Genomic DNA, 27,034 nt, shown 5'->3' with positions numbered 1-27,034 from the left:
CACATTATTTTAGTTATGAGTCAGTTGCCTAACATCTACTTTTGCACTCATTTATTCACAAGAATAAACGACACGACTGCTTTTCCTCTGTACCCTTTAGCCTTCCTCCACATATACTTCCCAACTCTGAACTGATTCAGAATATGAAAAACTGGATGATTTAGGAAAGGTGGGAAAGTCTCGGAGTGAGCATTCCGGATAGTTATTAGAAACCTTAGTCTTTCTGTGAAAACATTTCCTTAGACGTCCAACCCAACAGTTCGCTGTGTATTAAATTAAAATTTCCAGTCTGCACTCTCACCGTGGGATCCCTTTACATGGGTGAGTGGCATTCTGCCCTATAGATGCATCCTATTAAAAATCTGTAACAACAACAACAACAAAAATCTGGAACATCCTTAACTTGATTGCCAATTAAAGCAACGTGGGAATTTGTATCCTAAGCCTCTAGCTGTTTCCTCTGGGTTCCCAAGTTGGCCTCCCAAATCATTTTGATCACTAATAATGCTGCAATTTTCTTAACACGCTGTAGAGGCACGGGGCATGGGAACCTCATCCTTAACACTATTCTCAACGCTGACTGTGCTGGGAACCACCGATCACCGGAAGGGTCTGAGGCGGGCGTTTGCCGAGAAATCAGAAGTCACTGTCGAGTTTCCCTCCTTTCGCAGGTTCCCAGGGCGCTGGCTGCCGCGAGCCCGGCCAGCGGAGCGCGACTGGCCGAGGGGCAGCAGCCACAAGTGCTTGGAGGCAGCGCCCCTCACCCGCCAGCGGCGAGGCCTGGCCCCTGCGCTCCGGGAAAAGACTGGGGCGGTTAAACCGTTCCCGCCCCCGAGTTTTGAACTGGTTCAAACTTAGCTTAACACCCGCCCCGCCCCGCCCCGCCCGGGAACTCCGCGGCGCCAGTTCCCGCCAAGAGCCAAGAGCGCGCCGTCCCGCCCTCCGGCCGTTCCCGCCACCGCGTCCTCCCGCCTCCCGCCTCCCGCCTCCCGCCCACAGCGGGCTCTGGGCCCCATCAAGGGCCCCAGTCCCCGTCTGCTTGCCCACCGCTTTCCTGAGAGGCGCCGTGCGCTCTGCGAAAGAACAAAGACACGGCGGCGACGGCGCTTCTACCCCGTAAGCCGTGTCCCTCAGCGCGAGCCCCGCCGCCCGCGCACGCGCCGCCGCACGCCAACCATCCCCGAGAGCCCTCTGCGTTGGGCTGGCTCGGCGCCTCCGATCCCGGCAGGCCTTGTGATTGGACAGCGCCCGCTCGCATCCCGCCAATCGGGGTGGCGCTTGATTGGACAGGGAGGGGGGCAAATAAAAGCGATGGCGATTGGGCTGCTGCGTTTGGCGCTCTGTCCGGTCGCGTCCGACACCCAGTGGGACACAGAAGGCTGTGGAGCACCGGCGGAGGTGGAGGCGGCGGCGGCGGCGGCGGCGCGGGCTGGCTGGCGCGCGGGGTGAAGGTAACGAGCGCTGTCGGCGGCCCGCCGGTGGGGCTCCGGAGCGCGATCCGGGGTGACGGCGACGCCGGGACCTCTCCGCTGCTACCCGGCCGGTCCCCGGCACCGGTGCTTTCTCGGGCGCCGCTTTTGTGGGCGCGGGTGGGGGCGAGGGGAGACCCTCGGACGGGGCCTGAGGTGCAGGCCGGCCCTCGCGCCCCCGCCGGTGGGCAGCGCCGACCCCCGGAGCCGGCGGGCGCGGGGCGGCGGGGCCATGGGCTGGCGGGGGCTCCTGTCCAGGTGCCTGTTCTTGCTAGGGCCGGGGGTGTCGCGGCGGCCGGGCCAGGAAGGCAGCCCCGAGTCTCCCGTCTCCTTTGTGTGGCGGGGCGGCGGGAGCGCCCGGGTGGGACGGTACCGACACAAGTTGGTGGGACCGCGCCGCGAGCCGGCACTCAGACAAAGGACGGGCTGTCTCGGAGGGCTCGGCGCGCGGGGAGGGCGCGACACCCGGGTCCCGGCGGCGGGACGGCGTGCGTGACGTGGGACTCTGGCGGCCTCGCGCCGGCGTCGCCTCGGAGCGACCCGTGGAGCCCGCGTCCTCGCAGCCGGCCCCCGCCGTCCCTGCCCTCCTGGCTTCGGGTCAGATCGGGGCAGACTCGGGCTGCCTTCGCCTGCTCGGTTTTGGTGCCGTGGAGGGTCACCGTGGACCCCGCTGCACTGATTGTGTTGTCCCCCCACCCCCCGCAAGTGTCCGTGCCGCGCGCCGAGTTACTTTTTGACAATGGAAAGAAACGAGGAGCACTGTTTTTGGAAAACTTGGCGAACGTCTTGTGAGTTCCCCCTTTCTAAAGAATTGTAATCTTAAAAAAAAAAAATTAGGAGCTGTTTTGGCCAACTTGTGGGATGCATCTGAGAATGGCGACAGGTGCTAAGGAAATTAACTGTCATTTTAATCCGGGGTTATTTCCCAAATCCCTGGGGGTTGAATGAAGATAGGCGGTAGAAATAAGTGATCGTTAATAAGGTGCCTGTGACAAATGTGTGTTTGGTTTGTAGGGATGGCAGTTTCTTATTAATTGGTCTCGTTTTCTGTGAACAATAGCTTTAGTGAGTCAGAAAAGACTGGATGTGGAAATGTTTGTTTCCTAAGAAATTGTATGCTACCTACAGTTCAAGTACTTTATCACACAAGATCTTTAAAATTTAAATTCATTTGGAAGTAAAAATCTTCGATATTTAAATACAAGACTTACTTTCTAGGTTTCAAGAAGGTCGTGGCCAGTTTTATTTTATGATGTTCTAATATCTCATGAAATATCGGAAAAACAAATCTTTAAAAGCACTAATGTTGGCAAATTGAATAGTTTATATTTCTAGTGTTTCTGAGTTTTTCATTTATGGAGTTTATTCTTCCTCATTGAGGATTAACAACTAATTCATATTTAGGGATACAATGCAGAGCAAGTGTGTAACTCTAGTTAGTTTACTCATAATTTTATTTGCAAGAAAATGAAGGTATTTAATCTATATTTTTAATATTCTGCTCGTGGTATGTAAAGTTAGGAATAGATAGGATTCTACTCTTAGAAATAAAGAATCTTGCTCCTGCTTCTTCAATGTGTGCTGGAGTCTGTGATGTTTGTCATCAGAAACACTTTGAAAAATTGCATCCTATGTTGTCATTTTTGTGGGAAGTGAATATATCCCAAGAAAATTAAAAAACATAGGTTCTTTTCTGTTTGCATTGTTCTATCTGATGAAGACCTAAGATTCATATGCTAGCTTAGTTTCATACAGTCCGAGACAAAGAAATGCATTGTAAAAGTCTGTGTTGCATGTGTTTTGCAATGTCGAGGTACAGCATTTGAGATTATATAGTTAGGTTTACGTTTGTACTAGTTACTAATTATGTGCTTAAAAATCCTATTGATCTCATTCATTCTTATGAGATGAGCTAATTGTGCAGAGTTTTGGTAGAAATTTGGGTACTTTAGGATTTAAAAATTTTAATTTTGCCCTTCATGTATATTCTCTATTTGATATCTTGATGCTTGTCATGATTGCTTTTTAGTAAGTCTTTCTGATTGAAAATTTTGTTTTTCATTGTTTTTTGTTAGAATTGAGAATATACTTTAGTAATGAGAGAAAAGAAAAGCACTTGTTGATTTAGTGTAGTTAGACAAAAAAGTTCTTTTTGATACTGGCTTTGTCTGGCATGGATACATACAAGTGATTATTTTTGTGTTGGCTGTTTAAGAACTAGGTAGATTTCTCCACATCACGCTTGACTTTTTCCCCAGATCCTTTGAGGTGATAGGCTCAAGAAGTGCAGATTTATTTCAAGTATTAGCCTCTAAATAAAGTGACTTTAAAAAAAATGAAAAAAACCAACAAGGGAAAATCTTACAATGATAACAGTAAATTATGGGTTCCTTGAATTAAATTTTGGCCTTTATGTCAGTATAGATGATGAAAAAATTTTCTGTAAATTGTGAAAGAACCGTGGGCCGGTGAAACCTTTCAGAGAGGAGCTTAGATGGAGAGGAACAATTTTGTAAATCTAGAGAAAGCTTCATTAGACATGTGCTTTACTCCTAGAGGCCTTACTCTTTCCCAGGTACTCTGTGTTCCCACAGGGCTTTGTGCACTTTCATTATAGTAGGTATTGAATTGTATTATAATCACTTGTTCAAGCTTCCTTCTCCCTGACTACTAAATTCCTAAGTGCCTAAGGCAGAGGTTGTCTTATTTTTCTTTGTATGTCTAGGTTGGCAGTTGCTAGAGTAGGGATTTTATAAATTCAATTTTTGTCTATTTCTCTGTGTCTTTGCTTTACTTGGTTTGAACCTAGGGTCTTCGCACTGAGCTACCTCCCTAGCTAACCTTTTCTATTTTTTTGAGACAGGATCTTGAAAAGTCACTAAATTGCTTAAGTGAGGCTCAAATTTGTGTTCCTCCTGCCTCATCCTCCCAGAGTGTCATGGGTGTGTGTCACCACACCTGGCAGAGAATAGGGATTAAAAAAAAAAAAATTAAGTGATTTAAGGAACTGAGATATGGTGAAAACATTTGGCAAAGGAACTTGGAAAGCAAATAGGGTATATTATTGAAATATTAATGAAAAAGAACTTTGGAAAGTTTTTCACCCTCTTTGAAAGGCAGAAATTACAAAAAAAAGAGATAAATTTTGATATTTTCTCTTATTAAAATCTATGGTATTGAAAATGGAGGGTCCTGTCCCCCCCCCCGTAGTGTGGAGGTTTGATCCCTGGACCTTGCCACATGGTAGGGAAGCCTCTACCACAGAGCTACATCCCCAGCTTTTTTTAAATGTTCAGAAAAGGTCTCAGTAGGTTGCTAAATTGCCCAGGCTGGCCTCAAATTTGGGATCTTCTTGCCTCAGTTTTCCAAGTGGCTGGTGTTACAGGTGTGTGCCACTGTGTCTGGCTGAAAATTGGAAGTTCTTTTTAATTTTTCTTGCTGTGTAGTCTAGGCTGGCTTTGAATTTATTATGTTGCCCAGACTGACCTCCAACTTGCTGTCCTCCTGCCTCAGCTTTTCAAGTGCTGAGATTACAGGCATGTGCTGCTATGCCTGGCTTTGAAAATTGGATATTCTTTATAACTACTGGTATTCATGTTTGGTACTTCAGGGAACTGGAGAAGCTTGATAAGTCACCTGGTTATCTAGCATTTTTAGTATTTGCTTGATTTGATGTTGATACTGATCATCCTTATATAAAAGTACAGGGAAAGAACAAGAGAGGTAATAAATTTGTAATTGAAAGGTATCTTGTTAGAGTGAATGACTTTATTGGAATAACTTGAGTTAGGTTTTGAAGCTAAACCTGAAGGAAGTAGTATATTAGAAGGAGTATAATTATAGATTTCTTACTGAGATGGTCATTATTTTAAAGTTATATATAGATTAGTAAATCCAGTAGTATCTCAAATGTTATCACTGATAAATTTTTAAAAGGGCCGCACAGTTCCATATCTTGCTACCGTACGACTGCTTGGTGCAAGAATGTGACAAAAATGAAATGAGAAAGGAATTACAGTCATGCACTGCATAAGGAAGCTTTGGCCATGTAGAGGAGGGTGGACTCAGATTATATGCCAGTGACACTGTAGCCATTGTAGTTTATATAATGACAGAATTGCCCAACAACACATTTCTCAGAATGTATCTTTATCCTTACGCAACGTGACTGTAATCCTAAAGTGCCTGGAGTTTGCCAGATGCTTTTTTTCCTTTTTTTTTTTTTTTGGTACGGGGGATTGAACTTGGGACCTTGTGCTTGTGAGGCAGGTGGCGGAAACACTGAGCTAAATCCCCGGCCCCAGATGCTTTTTAAAAAACTGGTACATCCATACCAGGTGCTTTTCTTTTTTTTTTTTTTTTTTGGCACCGAGGATCGAACTAGGGTCATTGCGCTTGCGCAGCAGGCGGTGGAACCCACTGAGCTACATCCCTGGCCCACCAGGTGCTTTATTTTTAATTTTAAAGGCTACCCTGCATATATCAACAGATGAGTGAACAAACTATGGTGTTAGCATACAGTAAATAATCTGATTTACAAGGAACGAAATTCTGCTACATGCGGTACAACATGGATGGACCTTGAAGAGATTATACTGAGTGACAGAAGCTACACAGAACCTTTTGTACAAAAAGCATACAAAAACAGAATGATTCCATTTATATGAGGTGGCTGGAATGGGGAACTTAGAGACAGGAAGAGTAGAGATTACCAGGGACTTGAATGGGAGTTAGTGTTTAATAAGCACGGAGTTTCTCTCCAGCGTGATGAGATGGTGGTGATATCTGAACAAGATTTTGAATATACAGTCAGCCCTCAATATCGGTGGGTTCTCTATCTGCACATTGGACCAACTGCTGGTTGAAATACTACCAAAAAGTAAATTGAGTTTATACTGGGCATGTATAGTCATTCTTTCTTGCCATATTCCCTAACCAACAGTGTAATTATTTGCATAGGATTTGAATGGTGTTAATATTCTAAGTAACCTATGGATGATTTTAAGTAAATGGGATAGCTGAAAAATTGTGGAATGGTGGTTTGTACCTGCAGTCCCAGCTTTGTGGGAGGCTGAAACAGGAGGGTTGCTTGAGTCCGTGAGTTCAGTGTGAGCTTGGGCAACATGATGAGGCCCCCATCTTTAGAAAAAATAATATGTGGGAGAGTGTGTTTAGTTTTCTTGCAAATATATGGGATTTGAGGACTTGTGAGGATTTTGGTATCTGAGGGAGGGTCTGGAATTTAGTCTTTATTGTGTACTAGGGGACAGCTGTGCTTAATGTGACTGGATTAGACGGATTAGACATTTAGAAATGGTTAAAATAGCTGGGGATTTAGCTCAGTGGTGCTGCCACCTGCCTCACAAGTGCAAGGTCCTGAGTTTGATCCCCAGTACCAAAAAAAAAGGAATGATTAAAATAGTAAATGGTATGTGTATTTTTCCAAAACAGCACACCATGCAAACGTTTACTGATAGGGAAACTGAAGGAAACTGGTCTACAGTGTTAATAACTTGTTCAGAGCTGGGTGTGGTGATACACAACCATAATTGTAGTACTCTGGGAGGCTGAGGCAGGATGACCACATGTTTGAGTGCAGCCCAGGAGACCTAGTGAGACCCTGTTTCTAAACACACAAAAATTAAAAAGGGCAGGGGATGTAACTCAGGGCAAAGGCCTGGTGTTCATATCTACTACTGCAAAGGGAGGAAGAACTTGTTCAGAATTGAGCTGGGAATTTGCAGTCAGGATCTGAATTTAGTTCTGTTTGACTACATATTATTCACTCCATGTCATTTGCTGGCTACTGGCTGGTTAAAGGTGTATCAGCTTCAAAAAATGTGTTTATTTGAATCAGTTTGTTTCAAAGTAGATAGCTATAGCTTATAGACTAAAAGATGTCTTTGAGGATGTTGCAATCAGCTTGAAGATTCACATCTTAGCCATAGTTGTGACATTTATGTAAGTGCACAATAAGGCAGTTGCTTGAGTTTCAACCCCTGACCTGCCAATTTGTGCCTGGGTGTTATCCCTATTGGGTGTGTATGTTTCTCTGTTTGTAAATTGGTAATGCTAATGCTCATATCTGATAAGATGATTGTAAGGGTTAAGGGAGTTAATATACATGAAACTCTTAGAACTAGGGTCTGGCACAATGTTTGATAAATGATTTTTAGTTACTAATTACTGTACCACTGTTGCTTTTGACTGTAATTTTTCATTAATGGAAACAAATGTGTAGTTAGGATCTGGTATGTAAAGAAAAAGGTGTTATGTATGTTTTATCCATTTCTATTTAGAAATGTCTTGATTAAAAGTATTACATGTTTGGGCCGGGGATTTAGTTCAGTGGAGTGCGCCTGCCTCACAAGCGCAAGGTCCTGAGTTCGATCCCCAGTACCAAAAAAAAAATAATAATACATGTTCAATTTAAAATACTGACACAGACATTTGTAAAATGAAACCTTTTTTGATCCATTAGTATAGTATATATTCTTCCCAGACATTTTCAGTGTGTTCATATATGAATATGTATTTTTACAAATACATTACAAAAATGAGACCAAGTTGTTCTAGTGTAATTTTTTTTTGAGTCAGGGTCTTGCTATGCAGTTCAAGCTGGCCTTGAACTCAACTGTGTAGCTCAGGCTGCCCTTGAACTTGAGAAAGTCCTGTTTCAGCCTCAAAGTGCAGGGATTACAGGTGTGGCCACCATGCCTGCCAACACAACTTTTTTTTAAGGTCAATCCAGAAAGCTCTAGTTCACTAAAAATAGGCTCTTGGTGTGCTTGACACAAATGCCTTATGGTCATTACTTTATGTAGATAATCTTAATAAGAAGAGATAGATTAAGTAACAAGAACTAGTTAGTGGTAAAGGCTTGAATTTGGGTAGTTTGGTTTTAAAGTTCTAATTTCTCACCTAGCCCCCTTTGGCACCCATCCTCCATAGGGATTGAACCCAAGGCCTTTGCACTGAGCCCTTTTCTTTCTTTCCCCAGCCCTTTCTTTTTCTTTTTCTTTTTCTTTCTAATTTTAAGATAAGGACTTACTAAGTAAGTTGCCCAAGCTGGGCTTGACCTTGTGATCCTGCCTCAGCCTCTCAGAGTGCTAGGATTACAGGTGTGTGCCATACACCTGGCTGGAAGGGTCTTTTTTATTTGAGTGATGTTGGGGATTGAACCCAGGGCCTCCTGCATACTAGGCAAGTATACTACCATTGAGATATGCCTGCCGCTAAGTAGTGCATGCCTGTAGTCCTAGCACTTGAGGCTGAGGCAGGAGGATCGTCTGAGTTTGAGGCCAGCTTGGACTACATAGTTCAAGGCCAGGCTGAGCTACATAGTGAATCCCTGTCTCAAAAAAAAGAAGAGTTGTTGGGCCGGGCATTTAGCTCAGTGGTTTTGCCGCCTGCTGCGTGGAGCACTAGGGCAAGGTCCCAAGTTCCATCTCCCAGTACCAAAAACAAACAAACAAATAAATAAATAAAGTTGTAAAACAATACTTACCCCTCCACCCCACCTGAAAGAAAAAAAGAATATGTAAAGGAGAATGGATGTGGCCTGTAAGCGTAAGAGGCTTCTTACTGTGTAGTTTTTGACCAAAAAAATTTACCATCCTCTGCTCTAGGCTCTCAGGCTGTACCTCCTTTGTTGTTGTTGTTGTTGTCGTGTCACACGCGCCCCCCCCCCCCCCCCCGACCCTGTGCTTGCAAGGCAAGCACCCCTTCATAGAGGTGAATGAGGCATGCGGCAGAACTCTTTTTTCTTTTGAGACAGGGTCTCACTATGTAGTTCAGACTGGCCTGGAACTCACTATATAGCCCAGGCTGGCCTCGAATGCATGGAGATCCTCCTGCCTTGGCCTTCCAAGGGCTGGGCTTGCAGGCTCCCAGGTGTGTGTCACCATGCTCGCTGTACCTCCTTTGTGAGTGGTATGCATAGTATTCTAGTAATAATTCCTCTGTTCCTTTGTGATAAATGTTTTCTTTTCCTACAATGAAGTAAACAGGTGACTTTGAACATTCCATGACAACCTTTTTTTTTTTGGCTGAACTAGGGATTAAACCCAAGGCCTTTGCACTGAACTGCATCTCCAGCCCTTTTAAAATTCAGAGACAGGGTAAGCCAGGCATGGTGGTGCATGCCTGTAATCCCACCACTTGGGAGGATGAGGCAAGAGGATTGCTGTGAATTCAGGACCAGCCTGAACTACACAGCGAGACCTTATCACCCCCCCGCGCCCCCCCCCCCCCCAAATTAGCGACAGGGTCTCACTGAGTTGTGCAGTTGCCCAGGCTGGGCTTGAATTTGTGATCTTCCTGCTTTAGCCTTCCAAAGTGTTGGGATTACAGCTTGTGCCACCATGCTCAGTTATGTGACAGCTTTCTTCAAGGAGAGATGCCCATTCAAGTGTTAATATTGTCAAATTGCTTTCTAGAAGGGTAATAAATTTTTACACAGTTAAGTTTATTAAAGTAAGTATAGCATATACAAAAAAATGTATACATTTAAAAGAGTTTGAAGAGTTGTCACAATGTATATGCTTGTACCACCACCTTAGTCAAAATAATGTGGCATTGTCATCATCTTGTTTTGTCTCAAGCACTGTTCAGGAATTTCATCTAATGCAGTTATATGATATATATTGTTTTGTGACTAGCTTTTTTCATCCAGTGTGCTTTTTAAATATATTTATGTTGTAGCTGGTATCAGTTATTTATTTGAATAGTTTTTTCTCTCTCTCTATTTTTTTAACTTCATTTACCTGTTGATTGCTACATAAGGCTGTTTTTAGTTTTTGGCTGTTAATAAAGTTGCTGTGATCATTTGTGTGAGTCTTTTCTGGACATAACATTAGTTCTTGGGTAAATACCTTGGCATTGAATTGCTGTGTCATGTGGTAAATACTGATTTCACTTTATGAGAGGCTGCCAGACTCTTTCACTTTACATTGAAAGTTGCTATTCTGATTTAAGTGCACAGGGACTACATTTTCTCTGCATCCTCACTGATCTTGGTATTGCCCAGCTTCAAATAATGGCCATCTAATGAGTGTAATTATCTCACTGTGGTTTAAATCTGTATTATCCAAATAGATGATCAGTGATGGCTTTTTGTATGTTTATTGGCCATTAATATACAGTTTTTTGTTCAAGTATTTTACTCATTTTACAAATTGGCAAGTTCAGACTTACTAGTACCCAGTTCTTACAGAATTTACCTTTGTAGTTAAAGAAATAAAAGTTTCCTTTACCGTTGTCTGCTGACATTGTTTTGTGTTTTCTAATCACAAGTATTATCCAGTTACTCCATACATGTTTTCTAGAAAAGAGAATTTCTTCAAACTACTTACTGGGCACCTCAGTTATTACTCATTAGGACTATTCAAATAAAGGGTGAGATACCTTTTCGAAATGGCGTGTACAGTGACAGGACCATCTTTTAAATCTAGACTACCAAGCAAGTCAAGTGTTTTACTCTGGAGTCTGTAGATCTGAATTTTAGCCATTCATACTTGCCCTCATTTTCTTTTCCCATATGGAAGTCCTGGAATAGAAGTATCACCCCTTGGCTCCCAATCTGTTATTAGTTTGAAAATGGCAGGGAAGATAACTGCAAGAATTATATAACTGATTTTTTTGTAGTTGATCAGTTCTTTATAGCATTTCTGTAGTTTGGAGACTCAAATATTTCTCTTGGGCTTAATTTTTTTTTTTTTTTTTGGTACTGGGGATCGAACTCGGGTCCTTGAGCTTGCGAGGCAGGCAGTGGCACCACTGACCACTGAGCTAAATCTCCGGCCCTCTTGGGCTTAATTTTTATTTATTTGTTTATTTACTTTTTGGTACTGGGGATCAAACTCAGGACCTTGTGCTTGCAAGGCAGTCATGGTGCCACTGAGCTAAATCCCCAGCCCAATTTTTATTTTTTTGGACATCATCATCATTATTATTTTTATTACTATTTTCTTCATTTATTTATTTATTTGGGTTTTTTGAGTCGAAGTCTTGTGATGTAGTTCATACTGGCCTTGAACTCACTGTGTAGCCCAGGCTGACCTGAAACTCCTGGCAATCCTCCTGTCTCAGCCTCCTGAGTGCTGGGATTACAGGCATGCATCACCGCACAGCCCAGCAGTTGGACTTAATTATTTTTGATAAGTGATATTATAGTAATCAACAGATGATATACAGTATTTTGTAAAACAGATTGTCTTAGCTTGTTTTGTGCTGAATTCCCCAAACTGGGTGATTATGGAATAGCAGTGCCTTTCTCACAGTTCTGAATGCTTTGAGGTCTAAGACTAAGTTGTTGGCACCTGGTGAGGCTGTCCTGCTGCATCCTCAGGCAAGGGAAGGTGGAGGAGCAGCAGGGAACAGCTCCCTTGTGTCCTCAGCACCTTGTAATAATATTACATTGGCAGCTTCTGACCATAGCACAACACTGACAAATCTCATTGCTAAGTAAATAATACTTCAGGGATTTGAGGTTTTCTAGTATCTCAGCACTATATATTTACATTTGTGATAAATCTTAAGTGCATATAGGAAAATCATGAAGAGGCTTTTAGTTCATAGCTGTCCCTACCTTTATTCTCTCTTGGTCCTGAACTGCTACTGTTCTTAGCAAGATCATGAATTTCACTGCCAAGACGACCTAAAGGAGTTTCTGGTGGGTCTCTGCTTCAGTGAGGGGCTCTGTTGGTATCTATTGACTAAAGAAATGACACTTACAAGCTGTCGTACTCCCCTTGAAATAACTAGCTGGGAGATGTCTGCCTATCAATCTATCTAAAATTCTAAAACCAGATAATAGTGATTTGGTTGTAGGATACCTGGAAATTCTGAGGTTCTTTAAAAACTTCAGGATTAGTATTTTGAACAACCCGAATCAATTTATGATTCTCTGTGCAGAGGGAATTGCATCTTATTTTTGGGTAATAGAATACAAAGTGAGTGTGCCAGGGAAAAATAGTATTTGGCAAAACTATCAGTGAAAAGTGTGTAGGAAGATGCCTTATTATAAATAGCTTCTCTAAATGGGCATGGTGGTATACACCTGCAATCCGAGCACCTGCAAGGCTGAGGCAGGAGGATTTCAAGTTTGAGCCCCACCTGTGCTACTTAGTGAGATGTCTCAAAAAAAAAAAAAAATGAAAGGGCTGGGGATGTATAGCTCAGTGCGAAGGGCCTGGGTTCAATCCCTAGTACCATAAAACAAAACAAAAAAGCCCAAACAAATACCTTCTCTAGGTCTACGACCAGCCCGTTTTTCCAAAATTGAGAACAGATTTATTGTTTTCTGTTGAGCAGAGTTTGTTAATTTGCCCTTAGAAGCCAGAGCTACCTGAAACACACTTGGTCTAAGAGGAATGGCTGAATATCTATCCTCAGTGTGAGAGACATACAGGTAGTGGTGGGAGCAGCAAATTCATGTCATCATTTTGTTGTTAGGAATGTGTTCATGGTAGGAATAGTGGTACATCCATTGTATTTACTTCAGTTGAGCTTTTCTAAAGTTTTGCTCAGTCTGTGTTGTTAGATTTGTGTAAGTTAAATTAGATGTTGGTTTATGTGAAGTATAAGATTTAAAACGGACTTCTGGCTAGGCTTGGTGGCACATGCCTGTAATCCCAGCATTTGGGAGGCTGATGCAGGAGGATTGTTGTGAATTCGAGGCCAGGCTGGGCTACATAGTGAATCTGAACTACTAGCAAGACCTTGTCTAAAAAAAAAAAAGACTTCTAGTAGAAAAAACATCTGCTGTCAGACTTGGACCTACCTACCTTTTCATTCTGTTTGTTGGAGTATTGAAATAACAGGTATCTCACCTTTGATTTATGAATTGTACGTTATAGTTTCAGTTCTTGGCTCATATTTTTTGGTTCCATTTCTCTGCTAACAGTGTCTCGATAAACTGAGTACATATCCAACAAAAAAAAAAAACAATTTTTTTTTTTTCTGGTACCAGGGATCAAACTCAGGACCTTGCACTTTTGAGGCAGGCCTGTTGCCACTGAGCGAAATCCCCGGCCCCATATCCAACAAAATTTAAGAATTTAATTTATAATAGATTTAGTATAGAAAACGTTATCCCTTTTTACTTGTCAGTTTAGTGAATCTGTCTTATTCAGCAAATCCGGTAAGACACAAATGAGAATTTATTGGTTTCTTTTCTAAGACATATCTTTGTAAGCTGAAAGTACTTTCAAATAAACCCAGGGATGCTGGCCTTTTGGACTCCCGTTGAACCAATGAGTTTACTCTTTTGTTGGAAAGAGGAAAGTGATCTTATTTTTGTGGAAAACAACTTGCTGCAGAGTCTATTCACTTTTGTGGGAACAATCACATTAATGTTTTTTGTTATTCAGCTAAAATTGCTAAATTACTATAATTTTTGTGTACCTTTTAACTTCTTACCATCACTCAAACCACTAAGGAACAGATGCGAAGACTTGTTCCACCTTTGGATGTATCTCACAGGATTTAGCTTTTTCAGAATGCTGTGTGTGTGTGTGTGTGTGTGTGTGTGTGTGTGTGTGTGTGTGTGTGTGTCTAATGTGATGCTGAGGCTCAAACCCAGGGCCTCCTGCATTCTGGGCAAGTGTACTACCACTGAGCTATAATGCAGTATCCTCAGCCCAGAACGCTCAATAAATTCTTATTCATTAATTGATAATTCTCCTTTCAGCTTTCCTCCAGTCTTTTAATAAACTTTCAGAAGTTCCTTGTTACTGGCATTTTGCAAGTCATTTGGGTGGAATGTTCAGGTCCCAGGGTAGTGAGCATGTATTTTTGTCATTTGTCTTTTTTTTTTTTTTAAGATAAAAGTTGGGCGTGGTGGCACACACCTATAATCCCAGCCTTCTGGGACGCTGACAGAGCAGGATTGCAAGTTCAAGCCCAGCAGGGGCAATTTAGGGGTTTAGCAAGACCCTGTCTTCAAAAAAGATAAAAGGGAGAGGGGTCTAGAGATATAGTTTTGTGTGAAGGCTCTGGTTCAATCTCCAGTTTTTTTTTTTTTTTAAAAGACATTCAAGGAAAAAAAAAAAAGACATTCAAGGAGCAAAAAGTCCTGGGACAAGATTTTAATTTTACTTCTATGAGGATAAGGTGAGGTGTGTGTAGATAAGGAATTGGTTGACCGGATGGGGTTGTTTTAGAGTAGCAAGAGGGTCAGAGGGGTGACCATGATCATTAGTGATAAATTATAGCAGTGAAGAATAGGAAAACGTGGATGAAAACAAGCAATTTGCTTAAAACAAATTTTGTCGAGCATTAGTCTCTAAATCGGGCATGAATGTGTGGCATACTATCATTTGGAGTCCATAGTGTGGCAGTTACAGTAAAATATCTCACCTTCATTAAATATTCCTCACATAGATTTTTGTTTGTGTGGTTTTGTCTCTTTCTGTTGCAAGAGTGGTGATTTCACCAGGTGTGGTGGTGCATACCTGTAGCCTCAGCACTCAGGAGGCTGAGGCAGGAGGATCGCTGAGTTTGAGGCCAGCCTGGGTTATATAGTGAGTTCAGGGCCAGCCTGAACTACATAGCAAGCCCTGTCTCAAAAAAACCAAACCAAACCAAACCAAAACAAAACAAAAACCCCACATAAAACCAAACAGTGATGGTGATGATCACTAGGCTTTTTTTTTTTTTTTTGTACTGGGGATCTAACTCAGGACCTCGTGCTTGGGCGTGGCTCCACTGTGCTAAATCCCTGGCCCTGATCACTAGGGTTTGGTACTACAAATCTGTCTTTAGAAATATTTATTTGTTTATTTATTTAGGTGTTAGTGGTGATTGAACCCAGAACCTTCTCACTGAGCTATATCTCCACCTATTTTTTGAGTCTGAAATGGGATTCAAACTTGTGATCCTCCTGCCTCATCAGCCTCCTAGAGTGCTGGGATTACAAGCATGTGCTACCATGCGAGGTTAAGAAATACAAAATTTGAATCCAGGCATGGTTGTGCACACCTCTAATTCCAGCACTCTAGGAGGCTGAGGCATGTCATTCTAAGTTCAAGTGCAGGCTGGGAAATTTAGCTAGACCTTGTCTCAAAATAAAAAAATAAAAAGAACTGGGGAAGTAGCAGAGTAGTGCCTTTGCAAAGGCACTAGGTTCAATCCCTTGTCCTGCCAAAAACAAAAAACGAAAACTTGATTAGACTCGACCCTTGAATGTACACATTTTAATTCCATATGATTATATGATGGGTTTCGAGGTCTAGCTGCTTTTTCTTGGAAAGCACCATTTTACTTAAGAGGAGCTGACAGGCTATGATTATTCAGATTTGGGGATTTGGCAGACATTTGCTCAAATCAAAGAAGTGAGCCTGTCATTTCATGAAAACAGCTGACCATATTTGTTGGCAATGAAGACTTCAACTTTCAAGCAAAAATTAAAATTTTTGGAAACTTGTATCTGTTACTGAGTGCTTGACAGCTTCCCAGTATTTAAAGACTTCCTGATAAGATTAATGGGTTTATCTAATACAATTTTTTGAAATATGTCAATTTTTGAAAATCTGCATAATTTAGTGGACTAGCATTTTTCAAGTGAAGAATGATGGCTACCACAGCATGCAATAGATATTGGAAGTGAACAGACCAATGGATGTTAATGTAGCAGTAAAGTTTATTGATACAAATTCAGATTCCAAGTTGCAGCTAATCTCCTAAGAAACTACCACTGCTTGCTGAACCAGAGTGGTTGTCTTCAAGAATTAGATTGAATTGGGCTGGGGACTTAGCTCAGTGCTGCTGCTGCCTGCCTCCCAAGCACAAGGTTCTGAGTTTGATCCCCAGTACACACACAAAAAAGACTGAACTAGCCACTTTTTTCATGGATTGGTTTTGGTGTAGGAGCAAAGCACAAGATCCACAATTATCTCAAATCTCTTCAAATAGTCTTCCCTTTTCTAGCTATCTGAGATCGGATTTTCTTCATACACTTTAACCAAAGGAACATGTTGGAACAGATTGAATGCAGAAGTAGATGTGAGATTCCAGCTGTCTTTTATTTACATAGACACTAAAGTTGGCAAATTGTAAAACGCTACCACTTATTGATTTTTGGAAGAAAATAGTTTAAAAAATATATAATTTATATTATATGTAATAGTCTTGGTATTACTTATTAAGTAAATGACTAAAACAATAACATTTCTCAATTTTTAATTTCTAATATATTATCAATAGCTGTAACATGAACTAAATGTGTCAGGAGACAAATGCTGAAGAATGGTGTCACGGTGTTTTTTGAACTTTGTTTCTACTTTTTCTGTTTCTCTGGGCTAGCTAACAACTACATAAATACTTATGTCTTACTCTGTGTTGAACCAAGGTTTTCTTGTTTCATAGCACTGGTTCATTTAGGAACCCCCCCCCCCCCCCCCTTGGAGATTGACCCCAGAGCTTTCACACTGAGTTATATCTCCAGTCCCTTTGTATTTAAAAATTTTGAAATAGCATTTCAGTAAGTGGCCCACTCTGGGCTTTGAATATTTTATCCTACCTCAGCCTTCTAGAGTGCTGGGATTACAGGTGTGTGCCACTGTGCTTGGCTAAGGAGTACATTATCTTTTGATCTATTCTCAGGTGACTATGTCTGGATTTTTTTCTTCTTTTTTTGGCCAGGGATCGAACTTGGGTCCTTGGCGCTTGCACAGAAGGCAGCGAAACCACTGAGCTAAATCCCTGGCCTATATCTGGATTTTTAATTGTATAATGTCACTTGTCATTTTTTTCCCCTCCATTCCCACTGCTGTCAACCCAGTTAGGGTCCTTATTACTTTATTCTTGAATTACTTCAGTACTCTAAGTTTTCTTCTAACATGTTTATAAAATGTGTAGTATAGAATTAAAGGGTTGACTTGATTTTATTAAAATGACACCTAAAAATGTACAGGTATAAACTCCTTATGATAAAACCAAGGCAAATTTACAAATGAAATACAGACCATTGAATTAGCGACACATATTTAATGATGCTATTTTGTTAAAAGTCAGTTGGCAATATTAGAGTTTATAATAGAAAGATATAGCTTCAGGACTGGTTTTATAATAAATCAGTTTCTGTAATTTGGTTTAATATTAACACAGAGAATGGATGTGTACATAAATATATTTTATAAGATGGTATTAACTTTCAGTCCTTTTATTTGTTCAGGATAATCAGACCTACTAGAAATGAGAATAGGGCCAGCTAGAGAATGTTTGTTTGCTATGGGGTTGAACCCAGGACTTCATGCATGCTAGGCAAGCACTCTACCATTGAGCTAGATCTCCCGGCGACTCTTTTGACCAAGTTGCCCAGGCTGACCTTGAATTTGAGATCCTTTTGCCTCCCAAGTAACAGGGATTATAGGCAAGTACACCATGACTGGTTTGAATGCCAGTTTTCATGTCTGTTGAGGCATTGTGGAATTATGGAAATCTGCATTAAATGTATATTTAATCTAATTATTTGTGGACTTTTTACGAGAAAATCTCTCTTTGCCTATTTTACTACTGGACTTGCTGTCAGTATATTTTTGCTGGATCTCTGCATTCCATTGCATTTGTCAGTGTGTCTGGGACACAGAGGGCCTCAACGCAGCCTCCTGTTCCCTTGCTCGCCTGCTTTACCTTATCTGTTTTTTTTTTCCATAGTACTTAACACCATCTTATAGCCATATATATGTTTACTTATTTTACCATTTTCATTCAAATAGATTTTACTAAGTTCTGTTAGGTCATGGATTTTGGCCTGTTCTGTTTATTACTAATTCTGTAGCATGTGGTACTCAATAAATATTTGTTGAACAAATGAATGTAGATAAATATTTCCCTACTCAATTCCATCTCATATTCATTTTCTAACTTGTGTGTTGGGGTTGGTGGAGAGGTGGCAGGGGGAGCAAAGGCTTTCTTTCTTCCTTTCTTTCTTTTTTTTTTTTTTAGGTATGATCTCACTGTGTAGTCCAGGCTGGCCTTGAACTTGTCTTGATTCTCCTGCCTCAGCCTCCTGAGTACTGGGATTATAGGTGTGCACCACCACACTTGTATGTCTTTTAAAAAATGTTTATTTGGGTTAATAATTGTTTTTAGTTCATTGAATTTTTATTATTACTTGAACCCAGGGCCTTTGCATGGATCTGCACTTTCACTCTTTGCTTGCTCAGTTCTTTTCTTTTTCCTCCCACCCTCTCTCCCTCCCTCTCTCCCTCTCTGAGACAAGTTCTTGCAAAATTGCTGAGTTGCCCAGGCTGGGCTCAAATTTTGATCCTCCTGCCTCAGTCCCAGAATGCTGGGATTACAGGCATGTGCCATCACGCCTGGTTGGGTTCTTCTTTTGCTATTGAGCTTTTTGAGTTCCTTCTATGTTTTAGATATCAGGTCTTTGTCAGATATATAGTTTACAAATATTTTCACCCCTTCTCTAGATTCTCTTCACTGTTTTCCTTGCTATGCAAAAGTTTGATGTAATCCCCACTTGTCTATTTTTGGATTTGTTTCTTTTGGTTTAGGGATCCTGTCAAAAAAGTCCTTGCCTAGTCTAATGTTCTGAAGCATCCACACTCCCACCTTTATTTTACCCAGAGCCCTCACACTGAGCTACATTCCCAAGCCCACTTTTTAATTTTATTGTTGTGAGACAGGCTCTAAGTTGCTCAGGCTGGCCTCGAGCTTGCAGTCCTGCCTCAGTGTCTTAGAGAGCTGAGTTACAGTTCTGTGCCTCCACACTTGACTCCCTTATGTTTCTTACTATAGTTCCATAGGTTTGGGTCTTACATTTAAGTATTTAATACTCTGTTTTGAATTGGTTTCTGTGACTTGGAAGAGATGGGTCTAGTTTCATTCTTCTGCATGTGGCTATCCAATTTTCCTGACATCGTTTATTGAAAAGACTATTCTTTCTCCAGTGTGTTCTTAGCACCTTTGTTGAAAATTAGTTAACTATAGGTGCATGAGTTTACTTCATGCTGTCTGTTCTGTTCCATTTGATGGCAGGTAGTATAATGCCTCTTGCTTTGGTTTTTTGTTGTTGTTGTTGTTGAAGATTGTTTTGAGTATTTGAGTTTTTTGGTGATTCCATGCAAATTTTAGGACTTGTTTTCTAATTCTGGGAGTATCATTGGTATTTTCATAGAAATTGCATTGAGAGTGGTTGGGTGTGGTGGTGCACACATCTCAGCACTTGGGAGGTGGAGGCAGGAGGATTGCCACAAGTGTAAGAACTGCATAGAAAAACAAACAAAAAGCAAGAAAGAACCATATAGACCCTGTCTCAAAAAACCAAAACCAAAACCAAAACCAAAAAATTGCATTGAATTTGTAGATCACCACGTTGGATAGTATGGACCTTTTAACAATTTTGATTATTGTAATCCATGAACATGGAGTGTCTTTCCATTTTTGTGTGTGTGTGTGCGCCCTCTTCAATTTCCTTAATGTTTTATATAACTTCTCTGACACTGAGAAACCTGATTCATATCATCTACTATTTACATATTTACATAGCTCAATTCTACTATACATGCGGAGGAGTCTGAAAATACGAGAAAGAATCCTTCTCATGAGAAACAAAGTTACCAACTATGAGGTGTGATCAAAATATAAGTGAATGTTTAAAACAATTTATATAGGAAAAGACACATTACCAGTAATGCCCCTGAAAATATTCCTTCTTTCTTCATTTACCCATTGGTTTTGCCACTTTCTAAAGCAGTTCTGGGAGTTCTCTTTTGTCAGTGTCTTTATGAAGTATGATAAAAAAAATTACAGTGAATACTGCTGCAGAGTGCCATCCAACAGACTAAAAACATGATGGTGTGTTCTCATCCACCTTATTCACAGGATCTGGCACTTAGTGACCTATGGTTCTTCCTCCAAGTTGGAATGACCATGAAAAGTAAACACTGAGGCAGCTATGGCAGTGCAACTAAAGATACTCACAAAGGAGGCCTTCCAGAGCTGCTTCAGAAAGAGAATGATAGGATATGTGTGTTTGAAGCAAGGGGAAGTGTTTTGAGGGGGGTTAATGGCATTGTGTCCTTGAGCAAAATAAAAATTTTTTAGAGTATTAACTGTATCTTGTGGTCACACTTTGTAGAATTGGGAGTGTGGTGATTATGTAGTGTTCTTTTTGTCTTTAGCCTTCCTGTATCCAGTCAAACACTTTTTCCAAAGTTATGTAGGTTATCTCTTCCCCTTTTCTCATGAGGTTATTTCATAGAAGTGTAATAAAGTTGGATTCATTGTATAGTCTGTATTCTGTCCTGAGTATACCCCTAAACTGTTTCTAACATGGACTTGTTGTCTAACAAACTCTTAAATATCAAGATCTCACTCATCTCCCAGTTGTTAGTTGATAGCCAATACTTCATGTAGTGCTTATAGAGTGCTTGTTATCTTGCTGGGCACCATCTATGCACCCTATATCAGTTTACTCATTACCATTCTGTGAGGCAAATACTGTTAAATTAAACCTGTTTTTAATGAAGAGAGTGAGGCGCAAAGATACTAAATCACTCTGCCAAGTTTACACACAGCTGGTAGGTAAGTGGGCCAACAGGGATATGAACCCAGGTAGGTTTTGAATCTGTGCTTTTGCTTTATGTGGAAGACTGTAGGATGTATTTTTTATTTCTTTTGGTTTTTTGAGACAAGGTCTTGTTATCTAGTTCAGGCTGGCCTCAGACTTGCAGCAATCCTCCTGCCTCAGCCTTCCGAGTGCTGGAATTACAGGCGTGGGCCACTATGCTCAGCTGGGTAGGATCTATAACAGTGATGGCGAACCTTTTGGAGGTTTCAGTGATAACAAACAGCCCACTGCAGTACAGGTGCCATAGGTTTGCCACTGCTGATCTAGAATGAGTAGGTCCAAATGTCAGCTTGCAGTGAATTTGAAATGGACAGTGCAGTTGCCCCCGTTTTTGCCCCATGTCCATAGCAGGTGCTGTTGACCACGACAGTACTTCCTGTTAGCTCAGGCAGCAGGTTTGGCCTCAGGATCCTTACGTGTGGAGCACTCCCAACAGCTAGAAGAGATGAAGCAGTTGCCGCTAATCATACCTTCTCAGAATCCTGATTCTGGCGTCCAGTGCATGCCTGGTGCGTCTACTTCTCTCAGATTCTTTTTGAGGTCTTCTTTCACAGGCTGTGCATTTTCTGCATTTCCCCTCAGGCATTAGGTCTGGTACTCTTAGGTAATTATTTTTTTATCAATTACTAATAGTTTAATATTCAAATGTGTTCTCTGTGTGTTATTTTCCTTGTTCTTACCTATAAAATCTTACTAAGTTTTTGGTATATTAAAACAATGGATTTTAATTGAAAAAATAAATTATGAAATGATACTGACAGGTGCCATCAGAACATTTAAACATAAAAACACTGCTGAAGGTGATTTTTAAAAATAGGCACTTTAATGATAGTTTATTGTGAAGTAAATTTTTTAGGGAAGGACATTGAGAATATTGTAAATATGTTACAGTACTTAAGTTTTGCTGGGTTTGGAATTGGCCTTATTTAGCCTGCTATTTAGTTGAGAGTCATAGTTAATCCTGTTTATTACTAAAGATAAGTAGCACATGCAGTTTATTTTGTTTTCTTCAAAAATGTAGAAACAGAAACATCTACTCTGCAAGAAGAAATAACTGCTGTTGTCTTAATTTAGCAAATCTTTTAGGAGAAAATTTAAAGGAACCCATCAAGGATCTGATGGTGCCTAGAGGACTGTTTCCCTTAATTCTCTTTTAGTTTTTCTGTCATTGGCAGCTGAGTAGAAAGGCCTGTCGGAAGAAGAGTAGGTTTGCACCGACGGAAAAGAAGCTGCATCTTTGGGCTTGTGTGGCCTGGGCATCAGAGAGACAGGAAGTTGGGTTTTGGCTGCATCATAGGCTTCCATAAACACAGGTGACTGGGGGAGGCTCCTCCCCTGGTGGAGAGCAGAGCATCTCTGTGTAGCTACCCTTCCTGGTGATGCTGTTGATGGTAATGAAAAGGCTTTGAGAAACCATCTGTTATGAATTGAGATGTTCTTTTGTATATGACCTCAGTACTAAGTATGTATCTCAGATACATTCTGTAGTAGAAGGAAGCCTAATCCAAACTAGATTTAAAAAATTTTTTTTTTGAAATAGGGTCTTGGTAAGTTCAGCCTATCCTTGACCTCACTATGTAACCTAGGCTGGCCTTGAACTCAGTGATCCTCCTGCCTCAGCTTCCCAAGTGCTGTGGTTACAGGTCAGTGGCACAACATCTGGCTCTAATCCACACTCTTAAGGGAGAAAAAAACCCCAATGGATTTCTTGGCTTACATGACTGAGTGGCTGTGGAATTGGTATGACAAGGTCTCCTTGATTTAGGGCTCACATGCTGTGAGTAGGGTCCATTTCGTGAATTTGAGTTTTGTTATTTTCTGTTTTGAGTCTGTTCATTGCAGGCTCATCTCTCCTGGTTGCAAGACAACTTCTAACAAGTCATTGGGGAACATTTGTCCAAATACAAATCTAAGTGCAATAGAGTGGACCTTCTTGTCCTAGCATTGCAGAAGACCTTGTGAGATTGTCATGGTAACTGGATGATTCTTATATACTGGTCTCTGTGGCCAGAAAGATGTGGTGTCTTTGTCAGGCAGGGTCACAGCAGCTGGCAACACCTTCCTCCTGTGCACTTGGCAGTTCTCAGAGGAGAGTTGTGCAGAGCTGGAGAAGTGCTGCTGGTGTCAGATAATCGTATCTGTTCTAGTGGGCCAAAGTAAGGCGACAGAGGGCATGGTGTTCAGGGACTTCTGAGTTGGGTTTGATTCAGAAAACAGACTCTGGACAATGAAATTTCCCTTAACTTTACTAAACCTGTGCAAATGTAATTCCATAAGGTGTTACTGCGTCTTATTAAGGTTTTGATGCTCAGTGCCGTAATTTGGCTTGGCTTTTGAATAAAAGAATAACTTGTTTGGTTTTATTGTACACAGTGATCTGTTGTGAATAAAGAGAAGCTGTTTTCATATTCTGGATAAAAATAATACTAGAGTGATTTTACCTATGAAACAAAATATTTTTTGAATGAAAAAAATTATAAACCAGATAAATTGACAATTTCCCCATCCCTCCAGAAGCAAATCATTTTAATGAAGTTTTCTTCCACTAACATGAATATTCAGAGCTGTACTTTAATACCTGACTAGGCTGTGCTCTTGTGGAAAAATCACTGGTTTTAGTCTATTTTTGTAGGGAGGAAGAGGCAGAGAGAAAGGCTTCTTATACCAGGTGTGGAGCAAGGTGTGTCCACATGGTATTTGATGTGGAATCAGAACTTTTGGGTGTTTGGAGAAGGAGTTTAAGGCATTATCCGCTTGCTTAGTAAAAAGGAATCCCAGAAACCCTGGGTATTATGCTCAGCGTCTCCTGATTGGTAGCAACAGCTGAACCATAGGGCCTAACTGTCCCTGAGACTCACCTCTTCATGGGAGTTTCTTGGTAATAGGGCATGTCACCCTCATTTGACTGGCTCAGGTGTGGAAGGGCTACCTTTCCTTTTCTAGTGTGTAGTACAGCTAAACCTTTCAAATGATGTGCTAATAAGATACAGGTTATCAGTGTAAGTGAATACATCTGTTTTTCCTTTTTACCTTATTTTTTCTTTTGTTTTTAAGTATGCTACTTACTGGTCACATAAAATTAGGTTGTGGAGTTTTACAAATCAATAAAAATGGTTGTTGCTATCAGAATTTACGGTAAGGATGGAGTGAAATGAAAATGTGATTTTAATGTGATGTAAATGCTATGATATAGTGGGTAGGAGCTTATGTAAAGCATCCTTCTAATTGGTGTCTTAAATTTTATGTCTATTTATCCCTATACTTAACAAAGACCACTTTTAGATTGTCATGAGATACTTTATTAGAAATATCATTACTAATGGTAGACATGTGGAAGGTATTCCAGAAAACTGACAAGGGTTCTAGTACTTAAACATGAAATGCTAACTAATGTAGTATCTATTCACCAAGATATAAAAATGCATCCTAAAAGTGAATTTCAGTAATACGGTGCAAATCAAAATTAAACATGTTCCTGCTGTAGGCTTCATTGCACAGAGGTGGTTGCTGTCTTCAGGGATCAACAGTTTGTCAAGACTGCGGATGGACTAGTTGATTAGCCTATGAGCTAATGAGCCTACAGATAGTCTCTTTTTATTTAATTTCTTACTAGTTCCAAGTTCCAGTGATGGTGAACCTTTTAGAGCTTTCAGTGATATAAACAGGCCTCTGTGGCACGTGTGCCATAAGTTTGCCACTGTTAGGCCTATGAGGTGCTAAGTAGTCTGCAAATGATTCACAGAGTTACTTAAGCCCATCTATTACCTAACTAGCAGATGTGAAAGCCAATAGTTACCACAGAGATACCTTTTAAAAAAATAAGCTACAAGAGCTTCTTAACATTATTCTTTGGACCCACCTCACTATCTTCTTAATACTATTTTCTGCTTTACCCCAAAGATGTGACATGTTGAGTTTAGTCCTCTTAGTTCTAATGACTTCAGCTTTGCTTTACTTTAGCATTCCACCGACAAGGTTGCCCTGGGAACCTTTTCATTTGGAGTAGTTTCTACCTTGGTGATTTCTTTCAACTGTCTTTATTTTACATTCTCAAATTCCTGCCCATTACTGATCATTCTTCTCATGTCTTCAGTCACTTTGACTCTTTGGGTTTGTTCTTAACAGGGCCTACTAGCCAGACTATTCTGCATTTAGTTGCCATCTGTCCAGTTTTCTCTTGGTCAGACCTTATATTCCTTTTTGTGCTTTTCTTTGCCTGTTGAAATCTGCTCAGCTGTAAAGGTTGAGTTCAGTTGTTACCTTTGCTACCATCCTTCTACACTTCCTAATGGTTTTTTCTCTCCCTAGAGTTGTTTTGCATATGTATCTCAAATGTAGTGTTTCCTTTTCATTGTCCTCAGGTAGAATGTAAGCGCTGTAAGAGCAAGGTTTGTTCATCTTTGTGTATTCATTTTATTTAACTTTGTATACTCACTGGCTGGCTCATAATATTTATTACATGTTTAAGATAAAAACCGAATTTTTTTGCCCTTTTAGCTCTGAATAAGTCACCACCTGCTTTCTTGTCTCTGGTTGGTGGTTGAGTATTCTGTAGAAGTACACCCATCGAGCTCAGGGGTTCTCTCCTTTTAAATCTTCAGGTAATGTTCTCTGTGTCTAGGGTTTTTATACAAACAGGTAAGTGAAGCTGTACTTAAGTATTCAAGCCAGAAATCTCCTTCCTCATTTTCCATATTTGAATTACTTGGCAGAAAAATCTCCTAAATAACTTTTGAAAATATTTTGCCACTTTTCTTTCCTGTGCTATTAATATATACTTGATTTAGTAATAAATATACTACCATTAGATAGTATTCCAGTTGGTTGAAATTAATGCTGTTATTAATGCAAGAAAGTAATAAATACACTCCATTTCTGAAGTGATGATCAAGAGGTTATCGTTAACTTTTTTTTTGTACTGGGAGTCGAATCTAGGGCCTTCACATTGAGCTGTATCCCCAGCTCTGAATGACTGAGACAGGGTCTCACTAAGTTGCCCAGGGTGGACTCGAATTTGTGATCCTGCTGCCTCAGCCTCTCAGAGTGCTAGGATTACAAATGTGTGCCCTGATCGCTGGAAGAGCATTACATTTTAAAACATGACTACTGTTATCATAGCAAAGATCACATTTCTCAGTCCTAACATTTCATGTGATGGCTTTAGAAGAAAGCATAAGATACAAATTCTAGCACTTACAGTTTTTTTTTGCGTAGGGAATGAATTACTTGTATTTTAAAATGTAGCAGTTTTACAGCGTAATGTCTTCATTGCGTGGCACCTGATTTTCTGTATGAATTCAAAGTTAGCAACTTTTTAAAATTCAGTTTACTTTCCTTTGACAGCGTGGTCTAAAGCTACTGTCCTGTCTTGTTCAGATACTACCCTGCCCCAAAGTTATTTTACTCTCCTCACCACCACTCATATTCCTATATTGCTCTCTGCTTGGTCTTTTCACAATGTCAATTACCCCTCCCAACCCTTTTATTTAAAACACTCTGTGGCTTCCTATTGCTTTTAAGATAAATTAAAAATTGTTAGTGTGACATATAAACCTCTGCACAGGCTGGCAGAGAAGTGTCCTAATCTTTTGAAAATACAGTATGATTTTAATACTTGTAGAAGGAAATGTTCCAGAAGAGAACACTTGTTTAGACTTGAGGTGGGGACTCTGTAATATGCATTAGACATCTGGCGGATTGTAGGCTGTCCCTGCATTTAAACATAATTGATTCTTAGTGCCTGCAACTAAAGATAAGGCAGAAGAATTTACTTTGCATTTGTTGTATTCCTCTTTCCTCTTGCTAGCAGAAACCCCTTGTGGGAATAAAAGTGGCATAAGAAGCAGAAATAGACTTTATCACAGTGCTTAAGGAGAACAGCATGGTTAAAATTGTACGGGAGAGTACTTTAATTTGTACACTTATTATATAATCCCACTGTGTCTTACTTTTAGTGCTGTATGTAAATTTTACT

At 40.7% G+C, this 27,034-nt stretch overlaps 1 protein-coding gene across 17 annotated transcripts in view; it reads left to right on the top strand.

Moving 5' to 3' along the window:
* Ezh2 (enhancer of zeste 2 polycomb repressive complex 2 subunit) overlaps window positions 1–27,034 on the top strand; it is an 87,547-nt gene that overhangs the window by 19,037 nt on the left and 41,476 nt on the right. For 8 of the 17 annotated variants that reach the window (XM_087207780.1, XM_087207782.1, XM_087207781.1 and 5 more), the window contains exon 1: window positions 2,095–2,257. The exons of 1 other annotated variant lie outside the window; for it this stretch is intronic. The gene's annotated coding sequence lies outside the window, so the exon portion shown is untranslated. Of the gene's footprint in view, window positions 1–994; window positions 1,117–1,352; window positions 1,452–2,094; window positions 2,258–27,034 lie in introns of those variants that run through there. 8 more of the 17 variants (XM_021240898.2, XM_021240900.2, XM_021240899.2 and 5 more) reach the window with 3 other exon arrangements.

This window comes from Heterocephalus glaber, unplaced genomic scaffold, assembly GCF_053883595.1.
Source record: "Heterocephalus glaber isolate CG9 unplaced genomic scaffold, H.glaber_assembly_v1.0 deba00000818, whole genome shotgun sequence".
Lineage (NCBI taxonomy): Eukaryota > Metazoa > Chordata > Mammalia > Rodentia > Bathyergidae > Heterocephalus > Heterocephalus glaber.
This window is presented reverse-complemented; position numbering and strand designations above follow the sequence as displayed.